We start from the raw sequence: 18,969 nt of genomic DNA on the forward strand, positions 1-18,969 counted from the left end.
GTGTTACACAGCTTCTCTCCTCCCCCAGTAGAATGGGAGTTTTTGGTTGTCAGTCAGATTTCTGAATTCAGGGCATATTTGTGAGAATTTTTGATAGAAATTCTCTCTGATGCCCTGATATTTTCCCAACAGGCTGTGAGGAAGTGCATCTCGGTCTCAACTACTCCCTGACTGCAGTGAGAGCATATCCTGTCTTCTCTTGGCAGCCTGGTCTGCCTGTTGTCTGCCTTTTTCGATCGCTAGGCTATGTTCGCTAAGTCTGTACCTTGTCAAGGTTCTTCTCAGTTTGTTATCCTTTACCATGGTCAGGTAATCAGCTATGTTGTATTGTCTGTTTAGGGCCAAGTAGCAATTGAGTTTGCTTTGGGTTTTTGTTGATTTCTGCCCAATATGACAGATATTTTTCCTTTTGCTTAGCGACGATTGTGTTGGGTCGAATTCTTTGTCTTACCCTGTCACTGTCCTGGGGCTGGTTATTGTTAGTATTGTTATTAGTTACTTTATTGAGTCCCAGGACTAGTTGACTGAGGGTATTCTTCTTTATGGTCAGCTCTTGGCATTTCAGGGCGTCGTAGTGATAGCATTGGGGGTTGCTCATTTGTAGGTGATTCCAAAATTTGGTGGCTCTTTTTTGGATAGTGATTATTAATGGGTATTGGCCTAGTTCCGCCCCTGCATGCGTTGTTTACTGTTTTCCTTTGAGTCCGGAGGATACTTTTACAGAATTCCGCATGTAGGATCTCAATTGGGTGTTTGTCCCATTTTGCAAAATCTTGTTGTCGTTAGTGGTCCCCAGACCTCACTGCCATAGAGTGCAATTGGTTCAATTACTGATTTGAAAATTTTGAGCCAAATGCTAATTGGGATTTCTATTTGGATTGATTTTTTGATGGCATAGAAAGCCCTTCTTGCTTTCTCTTTCAGTTCATTCACAGCCAGTTTGAAGTTTCCCGTAGAACTGATTTTTAAGCCCAAGTATGTGTAGTGAGTGGTTTGTTCAATTTTGGGTTGTTCCTACTGTGAAATTTATTGTGGGTCCATGTTGTTTGGATCTTTGCTGGAACACAAGGACTTTGGTTTTTTGGGGATTTATTGTCAGCGGCCCAAGTCTGGCAGTACGACTCCAGCAGGTCCAGGTTCTGCTGTAGACCCTCCTTAGTTGGTGACAGCAGAACCAGGTCGTCGGCATAGAGGAGGAATTTAACCTTGGATTCATATAGGGGTGAGGCCGGGTGCTGTAGATTGTTCAAGTAGTTTTGCCAATCCATTAATGTAAATATTAAAGAGTGTCGGTGAATTGGCGAGCCCTGCGTCACCCCCCCGCCCCTGTGGAAGTATTTTGTTTGTTTGTCTCCAATTTTAAACTGCACATTTATTGTTTGTATACATTGATTTAATTACATCATATGTTTTACCTCCTACCCGGCTTTCGATAAGTTTCATCAGAATAAACCGTCATGCCAGATGGAGTCGAAAGCCTTCCCCCCCCCTCCCCCCCCTTCTCCCCTCCCCCCCCCTTCTTCCCCCCCCCTCCCCCCTTCCCTTCCCCCCCTCCCCCCCTTCTCCCCCCCTCCCTTCTCACCCCCCTTCTCCCCCCCTTCTCCCAACCCCTCCCCCTTCTTCCCCCCCTCCCCCCTTCTTCCCCCCCTCCCCTCCTCCCCCCTTCTTCCCCCCCTCCCCCTTCTTCCCCCCCCTCCCCTCCCTTCTTCCCCCCCCTCCCCCCTTCTTCCCCCCACCCTTCTCCCCCCCCCTCTCTCCCCCTCCCCCGTCTTCCCCCCCTCCCCCCGTCTTCCCCCCCCCTCCCCCCGTCTTCCCCCCCCTCCCCCCGTCTTCCCCCCCTCCCCCTTCTTCCCCCCCCCTTCTTCCCCCCTCCCCCTTCTTCCCCCCTCCTCCCCCCTTCTTCCCACCCCTCCCCCCATCTTCCCCCCTCCCCCTTCTTCCCCCCCTCCCCCCACTCTTCCCCCCTTCTACCCCCCTTCTTCCCCCCTCTCCCCCTTCTTCCCCCCCTCTTCCCCCCTTCTTCCCCCCCTTCTTCCCCCCTCCCCTTCTTCCCCCCCTCTTCCCCCGCCCTTCTTCCCCCTCCCCACTTCTCCCCCTCTTCCCCCCTCACCCTCCTTCTTCCCCCTCCCCCCTTCTTCCCCCCCCTCCCCCCTCCCCCCTCCCCCCTTCTCCCCCCTCCCCCCTTCTTCCCCCCTCCCCCCTTCTTCCCCCCCTCCCCCTCTCCTTCCCCCCCTCCCGCCCTTCTTCCCCCCTCCCCCCTCTTCTCCCCCCCTCCCCCCTTCTTCCCCCCCTTCTTCCCCCCTCCCCCCTCTTCCCCCCCTCCCCCCTTCTTCCCCCCCTCCCCCCTTCTTCCCCCCTCCCCCTTCTTCCCCCCTCCCTCCTTCTTCCCCCCTCCCCCTTCTTCCCCCCTCCCCCTTCTCCCCCCTCCCCCCTTCTTCCCCCCCTCTCCCCTTCTTCCCCCCCTCTCCCCTTCTTCCCCCCCTCCCCCCTTCTTCCCCCCCTCTCCCCCTTCTTCCCCCCCTCCCCCCCTTCTTCCCCCCTTCTTCCCTTCTCTTCCCCCCTCCCCCCTTCTTCCCCCCCTCCCCCCTTCTTCCCCCCCTCCCCCCTTCTTCCCTCTCCCTTCCCCCTCCCCCCTTCTTCCCCCCTCCCCCCTTCTTCCCCCCTCCCTCCCCCTTCTTCCCCCCCTCCCCCCTTCTTCCCCCCCTCCCCCCTTCTTCCCCCCTCCCCCCTTCTTTCCCCCCCTCCCCCCTTCTCCCCCCTCCCCCCTTCTTCCCCCCTCCCCCCTTCTTCCCCCCCCTCCCCCCTTCTTCCCCCTCCCCCCTTCTTCCCCCCTCCCCCCTTCTTCCCCCCCCTCTCCCCCCTTCTTCCCCCCTCTCCCCTTCTTCCCCCCTCCCCCCTTCTTCCGCCCCTTCCCCCACTCCCCCCTCCTCCCCCCCCTTCTTCCCCCCTCCCCCCTTCTTCCCCCCCTCCCCCTTCTTCCCGCCCCCTTCCCCTTCTTCCCCCTCTCCCTCCCCCTTCTTCCCCCCTCTCCCTCCCCCTTCTTCTCCCCCTCCCCCTTTCCTCCCACCCCTTTCCTCCCCCCGCCTCCTCCTTCCCCCCAGTCGCTCTCTCTCTTCCCCCAGTCGCTCTCTCTCTTCCCCCCCAGTCGCTCTCTCTCTTCCCCCCCAGTCGCTCTCTCTCTTCCCCCCCAGTCGCTCTCTCTCTTCCCCCCCCAGTCGCTCTCTCTCTTCCCCCCCAGTCGCTCTCTCTCTTCCCCCCAGTCGCTCTCTCTCTTCCCCCCCAGTCGCTCTCTCTCTTCCCCCCAGTCGCTCTCTCTCTTCCCCCCAGTCGCTCTCTCTCTTACCCCCAGTCGCTCTCTCTCTTACCCCCAGTCGCTCTCTCTCTTACCCCCAGTCGCTCCTCTCTCTTCCCCCAGTCGCTCTCTCTCTTCCCCCCAGTCGCTCTCTCTCTTCCCCCCAGTCGCTCTCATCTCTTCCCCCCCAGTCGCTCTCTCTCTTCCCGCCAGTCGCTCTCTCTCTTCCCCCCAGTCGCTCTCTCTCTTCCCCCCAGTCGCTCTCTCTCTTCCCCCCAGTCGCTCTCTCTCTTCCCCCCAGTCGCTCTCTCTCTTTCCCCCCAGTCGCTCTCTCTCTTCCCCCCGTCGCTCTCTCTCTTCCCCCCGTCGCTCTCTCTCTTCCCCCCCAGTTGCTCTCTCTCTTCCCCCCCAGTTGCTCTCTCTCTTCCCCTCAGTCGCTTTCTCTCTCTTCCCCCCGTTGCTCTCTCTCTTCCCCCCGTCGCTCTCTCACTTCCCCCCGTCGCTCTCTCACTTCCCCCCAGTCGCTCTCTTTCTTCCCCCCAGGGTGCTCTCTCTCTCTCTTCCCCCCAGTCGCTCTCTCTCTCTCTTCCCCCCAGTCGCTCTCTCTCTTCCCCCCAGTCGCTCTCTCTCTTCCCCCCAGTCGCTCTCTCTCTCTCTTCCCCCAGTCGCTCTCTCTCATCTCTTCCCCCCAGTCGCTCTCTCTCTCTCTCTCTTCCCCCCAGTCGCGCTCTCTCTCTCTCTTCCCCCCAGTCGCTCTCTCTCTCTCTCTTCCCCCCAGTCGCTCTCTCTCTCTCTCTCTTCCCCCCAGTCGCTCTCTCTCTCTCTTCCCCCCAGTCGCTCTCTCTCTCCCCCCCAGTCGCTCTCTCTCTCTCTTCCCCCCAGTCGCTCTCTCTCTCTCTTCCCCCCGCCGCTCTCTCTCTCTCTTCCCCCCAGTCGCTCTCTCTCTCTCTCTTCCCCCCCAGTCGCTCTCTCTCTCTCTCTTCCCCCCAGTCGCTCTCTCTCTCTCTTCCCCCCAGTCGCTCTCTCTCTCCCCCCCAGTCGCTCTCTCTCTCTCTTCCCCCAGTCGCTCTCTCTCTCTCTTCCCCCCGCCGCTCTCTCTCTCTCTTCCCCCCGCCGCTCTCTCTCTTCCCCGAGTCGCTCTCTCTCTTCCCCCCAGCCCCCAGTCGCTCTCTCTCTTCCCCCCCAGTCGCTCTCTCTTCCCCCCAGTCGCTCTCTCTCTCTTCCCCCCAGTCGCTCTCTCTCTTCCCCCAGTCGCTCTCTCTCTTCCCCCCAGTCGCTCTCCCTCTTCCCCCCAGTCTCTCTTTCTCTTCCTCCCAGTCGCTCTCTCTCTTCCCCCCAGTCGCTCTCTCTCTTCCCCCCAGTCGCACTCTCTCTCTCTTCCAACAACAACATGCCCTCAAAAGACCCTCGGCACCGCCGGGCACTTCAATTTTCAATTCAATTCAAATCGCTTTATTGGCATGACAAGGTACATCTTATGTTGCCAAAGCATCGAAAAACATTTATGGTTGAACACATAAACACAGATCTATCCATACAGTGTATAAACAGATATATCCCTGAGTGTATAAATATACATTCATATAATTTGTATATACTCTTTTCTTAGATTATTAATACAGAACATACTGGGATTAAAAGACACAAGTCTCAGCAGAGAAGGCTGTAAACAGAATATAGGCTTCTGAGATAAGATCGGTTGATAACTAAGTTGTAAACAGGCTTCGAAATGGGAAAGGGATATTGACCAAGAAACTAAGCTCCGATTGAAAAGCAAAGACTTGCTTCCGAAGAGTCCAGATTTTGGGTGTAACACAATGGAAGACCCAAGTGAGGTGTTAAAGACCAACACGTCGAACAGGAACATAAAATATTGATTAAACCATGTGACTTCAGTAGAGACACCAAGCAGTTACATTGTGTTTGTATTGAACTTGGAGCAGTAAGGGGAGGCAAAATGTCTGCTAAAAACCAGTAAATCCAATATTAAGAATTGAATGAAGAACCTTTGATAAGAATGGCATCAAACAGAAGCCATTGCTGTCTTTGTTTTTATGATGGTTTTTGGAACACCTAAAGATAGAGAAATAATTATGCATGCAATAGTTGAATTGATAGTAAGATAGAAAGCATTCGAAAGAGGTATCAATAAAGACAATTAGCTAACATCAGCAGAGAACATCAAAGAAGAAAACACTGCCAAAAGGCTATAAAAATAAAACCTTTTTTAACAGAAGTCAGAACATGCTGAACGGACAGGCTGTTTCTCAACTTTCCAGAGGCATCTCTGTAAGTCTTTAACTATGAGTCTCGGGAAGTCAATATGATTGATTTTGGTGGATGTTCTGGATTTAGAAATAAGTAAGAAATAAGAAATGTAACAAAGTAAAGATTTGAGAATAAGGATCTCTAAGAAATAAGAAATGTAAGCTAATTGTATTTTGAATTGTTAATGTTGCGACTGATTCAACAGATGTGAACTGAATGTCAGCTCTTAAATGAAACTATATGGCCTAGAAATTCAGTTGGTAGCGCCAGCCGCTTGCGCCTTAAGAGGGCGATAAGTGGGACGCGAAGCGGCTAGCGCCTGGGCGCGCGCGATCTGTGCCTCTCGCGAACTTGAGTGATGATTTAGCGGCGGCGCAAAACCGCAACGTCCGCTTAGCTGCGCGCGTAGATCCTGACGTCATTTCATGGTGCAACGCCCTTGGTGCGCCCCGAACTGGAACTTCAGTGGTGCCCCCCTTCTTTCCGCCTGGCGCTCCCAGCGACTGGTTGAGTGGAATGGTTCCCAGTCACTGTGGAGCTGGGGGGGCACTATTTAAAGGGGGCTCTGCCTGCATTCTTTGTGGTAGCCATTTTGGACCACTCCTTCTATGTGAGAGAGAGAGAGATTTGCAGAGAGACAAAGGGAGAGAGCTTTCTGCTTTGACTCAGCGCTCGCACAGGTACTTCTGGCTTCAGCCCAGAGCTTTGCAGTTGGATTTATTTTTCAGTGCCATAGCCTTAAGTGGCCACATATAATGGGGGCTGCAATGGGTGGAAACGTTGGGTTTCTCCATTGCATTGAGAGGGCTCAGAGACACCGAGAGAGAGTACCAATCATGGCCAGATGGAGGAGGGCCAACAGGCATTGGCAAAAGATGCCTTACCCTCCCAGGGTATACCGCCAGCACTTCTTCTACCTCAATATGTCTGAGGAGCAGTGCATTCAGAGGCTTCGATTCAGAAGGGAGGTGGTCACTGAGATATGCAACCTGCTTCAGAGAGATCTGCAGCCTCAGCTGAGGAGCAGGACGTCTCTGTCGGTGGCAGTGAAGGTGACAGTGGCTCTCAACTTCTATGCCACCGGCTCCTTCCAATCCGCTACTGGGGACATTGCCAATGTCTCCCAGTTCGCGGTGCATTGCTGCATCTGCCAGGTCATGAATGCCCTCTTCAAAAGGAGACGTCAGTACATTTCCTTCCCCAGGACCATGGACAAGCAGCAAGAGCGTGCAATGGGATTTGCAAGAATAGCGGGCTTCCCCATGGTCCAGGGCGCCATTGGCTGCACGCATGTGGCTTTGTGGGCGCCTCTAGAGAATGCCGAGGATTACTGTAACCAGAAGGGGTTCCATTCGTTGAACGTGCAGTTGGTGTGTGACCACAGGCAGCTGATAATAGCTGTCAATGCCTGCTTTCCAGGCAGCAGCCACGACACCTTCATCCTGTGCTAGACTTCTGTGGCAAACATTTTCGAAGCCCCGGCTCACCCAGGAGGCTGGCTTCTTGGGGACAAGGGCTATCCTTTGTGCACCTGGCTGATGACCCCGCTTTGTGCACCCACTACCCCTGCTGAAGAGCGATACAATGACAGCCATCAAGCAACCAGGAACATCACTGAGCACACAATCGGCGTGCTAAAGAAATGGTTACGCTGTCTGGACCATTCCGGGGGAGACCTACAGTACTCGCCTGAGCGAGTCTCCCATTTCATTGTAGTGTGCTGCATGCTGCACAACCTGGCTATCCTCAGGACTCAGCCACTGCCAGCAGACATTGGAGGACCACCAGAGGAGGAGGAGGAGCACCAAGACGGGAGGGAGGCACAAAGTGCAAGGGCCGTCTGTCAGCAACTTATTGCAAGTTGGTTCTAGGCCCCCTCTCAGGGAATGGCTTGTGCCATTGAAAGAACCTAAATGGACCCGCTCCGCAAACCCTGAGCCGGTCAAGGCAACAAATAGTTCAAAGTGCAAACATGCACAATCCGAATAAAGACAATTATTTATTTAACAAACTCTGTGCCCTTCCCACATGACAAACAAATACAGAGAAACCCCCCAAAAAACAGTCAGACACATAAAAGGCTCTCACAACCTGGAGACAATGAACAAAAGAGTTAAACAAAAATGACCATGATCCTCGGCCTTCACAAAAAGAGACACAACATTTTGCCAGACCTACTACTTTTTGGCCTGTGAGGGTGATCTGCCTCGCTTGTGAGATTGGACCCTTCCTGCCCTGCAGCTCCTCCGCAATGGGACCCCAGTGGCTGCAGCAAGGCTGGGGGAAGGTTGCTGAGGTTCAGATAGTGAGTCGGCAGATGCCCTTGGGGGACAGCATGGACCAGCTCTGGGCCTGGAGGGCCCGGCTTCTGACTGCTCCAACTCTGCTTGGGCGGCAGCAGTCTGTTCTATGGGTGGTGGCAGCTGCAGTGGAGGAGTGACAGTTTTGGCAGCAGGAATGCTGCCAACCTGACAGAGCACCGGCACTCCCTGGTCGGACAAGACACTGGCACTCGCACGGGGCAGCACTGAAGCATGCGCAGCAATCTGCTGAAGCACAGACTGCTGGCCTGCTGCGGCACGGCGAGGGCCCTGACGAATCCTGGCCGACCCAGCGAGGGTGGCAGCAGTTAGTGCTCATGTGGCCCTGATCTGTGTCTGCATCAGGCCAGCCAGTGACTGCATGGCACGACTAAGCACTTGGCTGGAAGCCGCGTGTGCTGTACCGAAGTCCTACAGACTCCTTGCCTGTGCTGCACCAAATTCCTGCAGACTCCTTGCCTGTGCTGCCCCGAATTCCTGTACACTCCTTGCCAGTGACTCTATGGAGTCAGGCATCCTTGCCACTGCAGCCATGAGCTCAGTGTGCCTGCGCTGCACCTGGGCGCCCATTTCACCAAGGAGCCGCACCTCCTCTGCGCTCACTGTAGCAGGACTGGAGGCCACACTCTCCCTCTGGGGAGAAGGCCGCTGAGCTTCCCTAACCACCCCCCCACGTTGCTGCAGCCCGCTGGGCCCCGGAGCTTCACCCTCCTCAGACCCTTCCCCCCCTGCTCCCCTCCAGGGAAGACGTGTCCCCATCATGGCCATGGGCTGCCTCGGCTGAGGGTGGCACTGATGTTCCAGCTTCCTCTTCCTGCTCCTTGCCTTCCGATTCACTCACAGTGCCAGCTTGAGGGCCCGCCTCCTCACCTGACGAATCAGCATCTGAAAGCAGGGGGGTACAAGTGTTGCTTTAGTGTGAGGACAGGGCGGCAGCGAGGGAGGCATGAGTGCTGCAATGCACTGCATTGGTTCAATAGTGGCAAAGGATGCTGGTGTGAGGCACAAGTGGAAAGAGAGAGGTCAAAATGATGACCTTACCATTGCTGTCCAGAACGGGGTCGGAATCTCCAGTGGCGACAGGGCCAATCAGCCAGCCTGCCATAATCCGTTCCACTCGCTGCTCCAGATCACTGAGGTCTTTAAGTTCAGGACGGCCTCCCCCGGTCCGTTGCTGCTGCCTCCTATTGTGGGCCAGCTTGCCCTGCAAGAGAAAGGATGGGCTCTGAGTACAGTGTGAAGCCCTTATCTTGGCTGCACTGCCTCCCATGGTGAAATAGCCCTGACAATGTCAAGTCCTGATCTTGGCTGCACTGCCTCCCATGGTGGAATAGCCCTGACAGTGTCAAGCCCTGAACTTGGCTGCACTGCCTCCCATGGTGGAATAGCCCTGACAGTGTCAGGCCCTGATCTTGGCTGCACTGCCTCCCATGGTCGAATAGCCCTGACAGTATCAAGCCCAGATCTTGGCTGCACTGCCTCCCATGGTCAAATAGCCCTGACAGTGTCAAGCCCTGATCTTGGCTGCACTGCCTCCCATGGTCGAATAGCCCTGACAGTGTGTAAAGTGGTGAATGTGCATGTGATTTTCATGAGAGTCCCATAGGTGTTGGATGAGGGCTGGGCATTGGGGCTTTCAGGACCCTTTGGCCATAAAGTGAGGTGCACAAGCAGGGATGAAGAGGACACTGGAAAGGGTACTCACCCTGACAACCCGAGTGAGGTCATTGAACTTCTTCCTGCATTGCGTTGGGGTCCTAGGGACCATGCTGCTGGAGGTCACTCTGTGTGCCACCTCCCTCCAAGCTTTTCTATATTCGCTGGGCAGCGGCCTCCTGCCACTGTCAGGAAAGAGGATAGGTTGCCTGTGCTCCACTGCGCCAACCAGAACCTTCAGGGCCCCCTCACTGAAGTGCTGCACTTGCTCCCTGGCCTTCTCCATGGTCGTAGGCGTAACGATGTCGCAGCAGGTCTGTCCAGGCCTAGAATCAGGGCTCCAATGTGCAGGGCGTGGCTGCAAGCCAAATCGACCCTCCCCCTTTAAGAGGTGACCGGCGCCAGCGTGTCTGCCTGCAATCACTAACTGGCTGCACCTGCGCTGCACCCGTCCTCGGTGGTAGCGCCTCGGCTCACCGGCTTAGCGCCTCAGGATAGTCGTGCACCGCCTGCTTTAGCACAGCAAAAACCTCTTGGGGCGATGCAACTCAATTTCGGTGAAGGTGGCGGTAAGTTGCGCCGGGCGCTAAATTTAGCGCACGCTCGACTGTAGCGCCCCAAATGTGGCGATACTGAATTTCTAGGCCTATATTTTTAGAATTGTCTCAAAGAGTAAATCTGTATAAACTCGTGAACCCACAAATTCTGTACACACTTTTTAAGGAGTTGCAAAATTCTGAGGGTTATTCCGGACCCTCATAATATCCGGAAGGTTACAGACTAGTTCAACTTATTAACAGTACTATCTGGAGGACGGTAACATCTTCAGTCATTCCGTTCCTTTCGGGAGAGATAGCCGGAACCTTTAGACCCATTTAAGCATCTTATGGAATTCATCTATCTCTAACTTATCTGGGGCTAGGACTGTAATTATCCCTTCAGATGGCACCCAACGAGTGTATTAACGAGTTGATACAGAACCTATACTTATATTAATAACTATTTCCATGTTGTAGATTGTTAAGTATAGAAGGAGTGTTTACTGACAGTGATTCTAAGACCCAGATTTAAGTCGCTAGAGACGACAAAGACCCTGATCAGGCTTTGTAGAGCTTAAATCTGAACTGCCTCAAAATACCATTGAGGACTAGAAGCTTCTTATAAAGTTCATTTTAAATCCTAACCAAGGTTAGGTCCTGACGACATATTAAGCCCTAACCGAGGTTAGGTCCTGATGAAATATTAAACCCTAATTGAGGTTAGGTCTTGAAGAAATGGCAAAACCTGTTGGAATTGGCCAAGTTTTTTCATTAGAAAATTTAAACGATTGCCTTATTAGGGGAAATAATCCTATCCCTGTACCTCCACAAAACCAAGTGATAATTTTTGAAATAGAAGGCTTTGATGCCGAAGGAGCTGTTAGAACTCATGGCACGATTAATGTTGATCCCCAGAACCAAGGGATACAGAATATCCTGTGGGATAACCAAATGAATACTCCAAATCCACTTAAATCCTTAATTACAAGGTGTACACCTGCACAATTGGGAGGCCGAATGAACGGTGCCCAACAAGGTGGTGGCAACCATGGCCGAATAGTAGGCCCCGGAGCAGCCTATGCTACTGGGGGCCATGGATTCCAGTTAAGGTGGCAAACTCATGATGAAATAAATGACAACAATCTTTGAGAAAACTATAGACAGCTTAGAATCCATTATAATCAATGCCGACAGGCACTAGCTCACTCTTATCTAAATGCTGGAGGCGCAATAATTAATGGTCTAGTAAACCAACCCCAGCAACCACAAATTGAGCCCCTAGGTCAAGTAAACCTGAGCTCTATCTACACAATGGGGTCAATTTTCTGGCCGCCGTCGGGCGGCTTTTCATGCGTCCGGGGGCCGTAAATCGGCGAAAAAGCGGGTCGGGACCCCCCCCCGCCTGATTCCCCGCCCCGTCCAACTTTCGGACCGCCGTTTCCCCGCGACCCGCTTCAGTCCCGGCCGCCGCTGGCGGGACTGGTCATCGGCACACTAATTACTAATTATCAGCTTGCTGAGGTTGTTATTCCGGGGCCATTGCAACTTTGGGGCTTTCCCCACATCAAACCCGCCTGCGGGGAACCCTGCTGCTGAGACCTGGCGTGAAGCTTGCCGGCTTGTTTGCTGTCAGCTGCAGGTCAATCGGAGAAGCTGCGATTTAAAGGGACAGCACTTGTATGTTGAAGGACCTTGTTGTTGCAGGTTTGGGGTGACTTCTTCAAGGCTTAGGCACAGCTGTGGAAGGTTGGAGCCTCACACTTCCCCAATGTGATCTCCTGGGAAGTCCCTCTCGCCACCCTCACTCAGCGCTTCCTCAGCGGAGGCATCTACGAGAAGCATGGGACGCCTTTTTTTCCTTCCCTTCTTGCCATTAGAGGATCTCCAGCAGCAGAGGCAGCAGCCACAGAACCAGGAGCAGCAGGATGAGCACCAGGGGCACCAGGCTGCTGCTCGCTCACCTGAAGCTGCACAGGCCAGAAGGGGCCAGCGCTTGGAAGTGGCTTGAGAGCACCTTGCTGCACTATAGGGGGCCATGGGGACCCATTTCTGCACTGGCAGTCCTACTCAGAAGGACTTCCATGAAGATCTGGTTTCTCTGTTCAACAGATGGCCAATGCTCCTCAGATGTCATTCTCTTATGAGCACTCACCATGTTTTCCGTATCCTGGCGAGTTATCTCCTCCATGGAGTTTGCCAACATTTCCATGGTGATGCGTTCATGCGCCAATGAGTCTACAAAGGCTCTGCTCATGGTCGCTATGGACTCCTCCATTCGCTACACACTCGGAGCGACCCTGGAGACATAACCTGCCAGAGACTCCTGCATCTGTGCATGGAGATCCATCACCTCTTCTCTTGCGGATGGACCCAGAGGCAGAGGGTCAACATGCAGCGCAGCTGAGCTGAGCTGGCAGAGTCCTGCGCCCTCCGATGAGGACTCTCCACTGCTGTCCCTGTCTCCAGAATCTGCTGAGGCTCACTTGTGAGCTGTGAAATACCAGGTGACAACACTACTCTATGTCATGAAGGTCCCCCCGAGGTGTGAGTGACTGCGCTGGTGCTGGGTGCACTTACTTCTGCTGACGCTGCGCCCTCAGAGGTTGGAGCTTCCACTGAGGAGTCTGGCTGCACAGCCTCTTCCTCCTCCACAGTGAGGACGGGGGCTCTGGATGGTACTGTGGGGGAGTAAAGGAAGGAGTTAGAGATGTAATGCCAAGGTTCTTCTGATGACTCACAGTGAGTTGGCATCTGCTGACACCTGCATCCATGCAGCATTGGTCTCAGTGGGAGGCCTCTTCCTCCCTGACCTAGGGAAGAGGACCTCCCTGTGGGCCCTAACCCCATCCAATAATGCCTGCAGTGAAGCCTCGTCGAATTTGGAGGCAGCTCGGGGTCTGGCACTGGCCACAGCTGCTGCAGGCTCCTCTGCCATCCTGTATGGTTCATTTGGAAGCCTTCAGAGTATGCAGTGCTTGCTATGGACCTTGAAAGCGCCACGAATGATGACATCATACTGTGGGGATTTCTGATTCGAATTGGACAATTCGCAAGGCTTCCCACATGCTGGGAATTAATTGGCCACTTGAGGGAAAATTGCGTGGAGCTGGCTGACACTTTTTTATGTGTGTCAGAAACCCCACATTCGGGGAAACCCGACCATTTCCCACACACGCCAAAAATCGGGGCCAATGTGTGGTAAACCAGGAAACACCAGCCAGGAAAAAACCTGCTGGATTCTAACTAACCTTGATAAATTGGAAACCTGTTGCCAAAATTGGAATGCTCAACACCTGAGGCAACTACTACAAATGATACTAAGTTCAGACTTAATTCCCCCATTAAACCAGTGCAACAACTGGGTTCAAATATACGCTTATGTTCTCACGGCAACTCAGGACGGGCATGTAATGGGTTCAATCAAGGAAATACTCACTAATACAGCCACAACTAAAGGGCTGGTAGCTACCTACAGATTAGGCAAAGTATGTACACAGGATATTGGAACATTGTTCATGGTTGCCTGGCCAGTCAATATCAAAATACAGCCCTCAAACTTGCCTGTGAGCGTGCTCTAAATGATTATCGAGATAACCAACAAATATGGGATAATGTCAATCGCATTATCCAATTAAATCATGACCTCTTAAGCCTACCCCAAACTAAGCCTATAATGAGATCAGAAACTAAGGGGAAAAAAATGAAGAATGTACCTTTGGTACTCAGAAAGAAGGACTGTATAGACCCAAGTCTCAAGTCCACCCTGCCCAGACACAAACTCATGGCTCAGGACCCCCAAGAGGGTATTCCAAAAGGTTTACACCCCAACCCACCCAAAATAAGAGACAGATTTTTCCCCAGAAAGATGGGATAGACGAGGGGCTAGACCTCGAAAGGAAAGCGAAGGAGAGTAGACACCCTATAGGGACAGCTTTTACACTGGCCAACGTTATCAAAGTGCAATGGGAGGCTGCCGAGAAAACTGAAATTGGGATCAAAAAGATTCACGGCAGAACCAACGTCCACCTCAACAGGAGGATCGTCAAGAAAGTAAACGGTCCAATAAACCCCATCAGGGATCTGGAAAACATGAAATCCCCAAGAGGGAGGAACAAAAATCAGTTAAAATAATTAAAGATAAAACAGCAAATGGACCTCAGCATCTTCAGGATGATCAATCCCAGCATTGAAGGCCAGGCACCCAGCCAGGACCTTTTGAATTTCCCTATACCTTGGCAACCTTGCCCACAAACAAACACAGCTTGATCGAACTTGTCCAGAAGAGGGAGGCAAAGACCTCCTCAAGCAACTCATTAATAAATACTATCCTTATCTACAAGCCATTCAAATTTATGTGGAAAGATAGAATATCTCTCCATGGAGGATGATAATACGGAAGAGAGAATTAGACAAATGCTTTTGAGATTGCTTACAGAATACCATCAAGTTATTTACTGTGATGGAACGTGAATGATGATTAAAAAAGAGACACCCCAACAATCCTCAGCTAGGATGGGGATAGTAGTAGGGACTTTTCGAAATTCCTATTCTTTATATCCAAAAGAATTATTGTTTAAACCCCTTGCCCATAAGACAGTGCAATATGCTGAAGCTGCAGCATTATGGTATGTTTTAAAGAAAGCAGATTTTATTAAACCCATGCTGTGGGAAGAAATTCTCCATTCAAGAATGGAGAAAAAGAATAGTCAGGTGATTCATATAAACGGGCATACCACTGGAACAGTACACTCAAAAGGAAACAGCCTTACAGACGAACAAGCGAAATGTTCGGTCTGCATGATACCCCCTCGAGAGGGGCCTGCCAATGTTAGTGTAATCACTAGGGCAGAATGGGCAGCTAATCAGGATGAGGAACTGATTCAGCTATTAGACCCAATAACAGAAAATCCACCAGAATGTCCACCAAGGTACTTTTACTCAGAAACCCCTACGGCTATTGTACTAGTTAAGTTGCCCAAAGGAAACTGAGAAGTACCCCCGAGCCACAAACGAGAACAGCTTGTAAAAGAAGCTCACAAGGGCATAAGTCAATCATATTGTAGTGCCAGAATAACATTCTGCAAATTGACCCTCTTATGTTGGTGGCCAGGCATGCTTAAAGCTTGTAAAACATAGGTGGAAAATGGTGAGCCAAGCTATACGACTAATAAGTCATCACTAAATTAAACCACCACCATTGGCTCCTGTGAAAGCTGATGAGCAAATGGGAAAATTCTTTATTGACTTTATTTGACCACTTCCCCCATTTTTGGGATATAGACATGTTCTCATTTGTGTGGATGGATGCACTTCCTTCTGCTGGCTGGTCCCCTCAAATTGTTTTGGAAAACGCACTCGCCAGGGCTATTTCTGATATAATTACTGTAGCTGGTGCACCCAAAATCTTACACTCCGTTAAAGGCGGAGCCTTTGTCTCTAAGGCCTTCAAAGACTATTGCAAACAAAGGGGGATTGGGTTAGAGCACAGCACGCCACGTCAACTGCAATCAGCGGGGCTGGTGGAATGTAAAAAATCGGGAAGTAATAAAGTTATTGGTCAAACTGTTGAGAATCAGGGAAATAAGTGGACCACCAGCATTCCGGAAGTACAGCTATCACTCAATACTGTACCCACATCTGCATCAGGGACAGTGTCCCCTAAGAAACTCCATATTATCTGATGGATGGGGTTGAGATGCATACACTGCTTACCCATAGTTCTTTTATTGCCTCTACGCAATCTGAGTCCTTGACCCGACAGCGACAGTTAGAAAAAGAAGTAACAGAGGAGATTCATCAAAATGATCACAGGTTAGGGAAGCAAATAGGCAGAAAAAATTGACATAAAATATGGCAACCCATAGTAAGAGAATAGGTACAGGAAAAGAAGTTTGAGCAGAAACCTGGTATAAGACAGAAGTCGGAAAAACCTGTTCAAATACAGTCTCTTATTAACGAAAGAACAGTTCAAATACATATTAACCAGCTGAATGGCAAGTCTATTTTTAATAAATTTCTCCATAGGCAATATCAAAAGATGTCCTGAAGGATACCGAAAAGGAGGAACAATACAAGGTGTAGTCGTACACTTGTCTTTAAAGACCCAGCTTGGAGCACGACACAGGAAATGGATGCGATCAAAATATTGACAATGGGAAGTCAGAAGGTGTCGCCGACACTTCTACACATTGCTTGGCAACGCATCAGGAATTGGATTTGCGAAAAGCAACAACCAAAACAAGGAAAGATCAATGAGTTATTTCAGCAAAGGAGGAAGACACAACAAAAGCCCTTTACCACAACAGGCATCGGTAAACACGCCGGATCGAAGGAACAGCGTGGAAAGCTTCAACTAGTTTCAACTGATGTTTTCTTGATTCATATGAATAACTCACCTCTATGGAATGTACATCTGCCGATTGGACATTCTAAGGACATTGTTGTTTTGCTAATTGCATGACTATGTACTTATCATCATTCTAAATTGTGTACAATTTAAAATAAGACAAAACATTTTCCTAGGATGATTTCAAAGGAATTTTCATGTAGCTCATGATCGTACATCTTGTAAAATTATTATGCTATTGTAACCCCATGAGCAATATTGACCAAACTCTGCCCTGATGTTATTAGCTCATCTTTTGGTTAAGGCAGGGGTGTGAAGGAATAGCCATGATTCAGAGAAATACACAATACTATGAACAGAATTCTGATATTATTAATACAGGACATACTGGGTTTAAAAGACACAAGTCTTAGCAGACAAGGCTGTAAACGGAATAGAGGCTACTGAGATAAGATCAGTTGATAACAAAGTTGTAAACAGGCTTTGAAATGGGAAGGGGATATTGACCAAGAAACTAAGCCCATATTGAAAAGCAAAGACATGCTTCCGAAGAGTCTAGAGTTTGGGTGTAGCACAATGGAAGACCCAAGTGAGGTATTAAAAACCAACACGTCAAACAGGAACATAAAATATTGATTAAACCATGTGCCTTTGTAAAAGTAACATCAAATAAGACAGGAACCATAAGAGGTATCAATAAGACAATTAGATAACATCAGCAGAGAATATCAAAGAAGAAACCACTGCCAAAAGGGTATAAAAATATGCAACCAATTGAGATAGTTAGAAAACAAGTAAACACACAATTAAAGTGGTTTTGATTAACATATTGTAAATATAATACCAACAAGAAGGCTTTGAAAATGTGACTTCAGTAGAGACACCAAGCAGTTACATTGTGTTTGTATTTAACTTGGAGCAGTAAGGGGAGTCAAAATGTCTGCTAAAAACCAGTAAAGCCAATATTAAGAATTGAATGAAGATCTTCGATAAGAATGGCATCAAACAGAAACCATTGCTGTCTTTGTTTTTATGATGGTTTTTGGAACACCTAAAGATAGAGAAATAATTATGCATGCAATAGTTGAATTGATAGTAAGATAGAAAGCATTCGAAAGAGGTATCAATAAAGACAATTAGCTAACATCAGCAGAGAACATCAAAGAAGAAAACACTGCCAGAAGGCTATAAAAATAAGACCTTTTTTAACAGAAGTCAGAACACGCTGAACGGACAGGCCATTTCTCAACTTTCCAGAGGCATCTCTGTAAGTCTTTAACTATGAGTCTCGGGAAGTCAAAATGATTGATTTTGGTGGCTGTTCTGGATTTAGAAATAAGTAAGAAATAAGAAATGTAATGAAGTAAAGATTTGAGAATAAGGATCTCTGAGAAATAAGAAATGTAAGCTAATTGTACTTTGAATTGTTAATGTTGCGACTGATTCAACAGATGCTAACTGGATGTTGGCTCTTAAATAAAACTATATGGGGAAAATTCAGTTGGTTACGCCACCTGTTTGTGCCTTAAGAGGGCGCTAAGTGGGGCGCAAACCAACTAGCGCCCGGGCGCGGCGATATCTGTGCCTCTCGCAAAATTGTCCAGACATTTTGCGGCGACGCTAATCACAACCGCCATGATCTCCTGCGCCGGCAGATCGTGATGTCAGTCGAGTGCGCAACGCCCTGGTAGCGCCCTGGACTGGAAATTGAGTGGCGCCCCCTGCCTTAACGCCTGCCGCTAGCAACGACAGGATGAGGGGAGCGTTTTGCAGTCGGGAACGGACTGGGGGAGGCGACCGCTTCTTTCCTTTTTTTGTTGGTGACATTTTTGCACCATGCACCATGCATTCTGAGAGAGAGAGAGAGAGGCAGACTACCTCACGACCATCAGAGACACAAAACAGAGACAGACCCTCACCAGGTACAGACTAAGCGACCACCAACTGGAAATTGAAAAAGGCAGATACAAGAAATCCTGGCAGCCTAGAGAGAATAGAATATGCGATCAATGTCTGGCTGGCGAGGTTGAAACAGAAATGCATTTCCTCCTAAAATGCGAAAAATTCAACACATCAAGAAACATATTATTCAACAAGCTAAGCCAAACAACCCCAGATTTCAAGGAATTGGATGATCTGTCAAAATTGAGATTAGTCCTAGGAGAAGGAGACAGACCATACCTTGGGGCTAAATATGTAACAACATGTCACAACCTGAGGACTGTTTAAAAGTAAGACTGTTTAAAATTAATATTGAACGTACCAAATGAAGTAGAAAGACTGTTTAAAATTAATATTGTTTAAAAGTAATATTGTATATACCCAACAAATGTCAAATCGATTGACACTTACAGAATGTTGGAAAACTGTACCTTTTTGCTATGTAAGCTTTGGCAATATGGTTCTCTGTAAACTTTCATGCCAATAAAGCATTTGAACTGAACTGAACTGAACTGAGAGAGAGAGAGACTTCTGGAGAGATTCTACACTGTGTGAAGGAGTTTTGCATACTGAGCAGCACTTTGCAGGTTCATTTTGATTTGCCCT

At 50.1% G+C, this 18,969-nt stretch overlaps 1 protein-coding gene and 1 long non-coding RNA gene across 2 annotated transcripts in view; one reads left to right on the forward strand and one right to left on the reverse strand.

The window, feature by feature from the left end:
- The window catches only part of LOC147116037 (alpha-1,4-N-acetylglucosaminyltransferase-like), a 39,723-nt gene that overhangs the window by 10,642 nt on the left and 10,112 nt on the right, over positions 1 to 18,969 (reverse strand). The gene's annotated exons all lie outside the window — the stretch shown is intronic.
- LOC147116038 (uncharacterized) lies at positions 4,593 to 17,922 on the forward strand. Its single transcript, XR_015078733.1, has 2 exons — positions 4,593 to 5,581; positions 16,101 to 17,922. It is a non-coding gene; the product is annotated as an uncharacterized LOC147116038 (long non-coding RNA).

This window comes from Somniosus microcephalus, chromosome 6, assembly GCF_052327205.1.
Source record: "Somniosus microcephalus isolate GS21.2 chromosome 6, FLI_Smic_1.0, whole genome shotgun sequence".
Classification (NCBI taxonomy): domain Eukaryota; kingdom Metazoa; phylum Chordata; class Chondrichthyes; order Squaliformes; family Somniosidae; genus Somniosus; species Somniosus microcephalus.